The sequence below is a fragment of the Zeus faber genome (assembly GCF_960531495.2).
Source record: "Zeus faber genome assembly, chromosome: 9".
NCBI classification, from domain to species: Eukaryota; Metazoa; Chordata; class Actinopteri; order Zeiformes; family Zeidae; genus Zeus; species Zeus faber.
The window spans coordinates 1270669-1272631 of NC_137197.1; positions in this window are offsets into that span (position 1 = coordinate 1270669).

Sequence of the window (1963 nt, forward strand, 5' to 3'; positions counted from 1 at the left end):
TTCTCAGACAAGGAGTTGCTGGCGAACGCGGCCCAGCAACAGATGAGGAGTAAGGGGAGAGGAGGGTTCACGGACCAGGAGGTGTACAGGTTAAAGAAAATAGTGCAGAAGATCAGGAAGGAGCTGAACAACGGAGAGGATGGGGAGGAGGTGGAGGTGGGCGCTGCTGTTCGGGCTGTTTCCCTTTTCCGTTGCAATGAGTGACTTTAACATCAGCACGCTGAACGCGAATGGGGCCAGAGACGCAGCTAAGAGGTCTCTGCTGTATGAGCTGATGGAGCAGAAGAGGCTGGATGTGCTGTTGGTGCAGGAGACCCACAGTGACTCTGGCAATGAGGCTGACTGGAAGAGGGAGTGGGGGGGGGAGGTGGTGCTAAGCCACAAGAGCACCACCAGCGGTGGGGTGGCTCTTCTCTTTTCTAAGAGCTTTGCCCCAGCATCCTTTGAGGTGGAGGAGGTGGTGGAGGGCAGACTGATGGTGGTGAGGGCAGCATTTGAGCATCATAAGTTTGTCTTTATAAATGTGTACGCTCCCACCACAGGACCACACAGAGTCACTTTTTTGCAAGTTTTAAATGGGGTTTTAAGCAAAACTCGTACTGGGGAGTTTTTGTTTCTAGGAGGTGACTTTAACTGCACCGAGAACGACCTGTTAGACAGGAACCACTGTGAGCCTCACAGAGCATCGCAGAACGCGATGAGGCTGCTCTCAAGCGAGAACGAGCTAACGGACGTGTGGAGGAGAACCAACGGGGATGAAAGACAGTACACCTGGGTGCACTGCAGAGGCACCTCTTTATCGTTGGCCAGACTAGACCGGTTTTACTGTTTTAAGCACCATTTTAACATTTTTAAGGAATGCAGAATGGTGCCTGTTGGTTTTACCGATCACTCCCTGGTTGTTTGCCGTGTTTTTATCGCCAATGTAAAGCCCAAAAGCGCATATTGGCATTTTAACACCACCCTACTATGTGACTCCAACTTTAAAGATGCTTTTAGGTTTTTTTGGGAAGGTTTTAGAGACAGAAAGCAGGATTTTATTTCCTTAAGACTGTGGTGGGACTATGGGAAGAGGGAGATAGAGCAGCTCTGTCGACAGTATACTCTCAATGTCACACGGGACATCACCAGATCTATGAGGGATCTGGAGACTGACATTGTGGAGTTACAGGGTGTAGTGGAACCCACTGGGAATCGAGATCACATTAAGGACCTCAAGTCTAAAAGAGCTGCTCTTGCGGACCTACTAGGCACCAAGGCGCAGGGGGCGCTGGTCCGCTCTCGCTTCCAGAGCGCAGCACTGATGGACGCACCATCTAGTTTCTTTTTTAGCCTGGAGAAGAGCAACGGGCAGAGCAGGTTTATCCACGCCCTGAGATCAGACACAGGACAGGAGCTCAGGAGGCCGGAGGAGATCCGGACGAGAGCCGTGGACTTTTACACAGAGCTGTACAGAAGTGAGTACGAGGAGCAAAAAGAACTGCTTTACTCCTTTTGTGGGAATTTGCCCAGGGTCCCGGAAGATGTCAGTGCGGTGCTGGGGGAACCTCTGACCCTGCAGGATCTTTCCACGGCCCTGCAGAGCATGAAGGGGGGTAAGGCCCCTGGCATCGACGGGATTCCTGCGGAGTTTTACAAAGAGTTCTGGGAGGAGTTACGGGAGGACCTTTTAATGGTTTTTAATGAAGTTTTTAAAGATAAGTTATTGCCAGTCAGCTGCAGGAGGGCAGTCATCACTCTCCTACCCAAGAAAGGAGACCTGCAGGAGATCAAGAACTGGCGTCCTGTGTCCCTTCTGTGCACGGACTATAAAATCCTGTCGAGGGCACTGGCCAACAGGCTGAGGGAGGTGATGGACCTGGTAGTCCATCAGGACCAAACTTACTGTGTGCCTGGTAGGTCCATTCTGGACAATGTGTCCCTAATTCGGGATATTTTGCACGTCTCTAGTTCTCTGGGCATT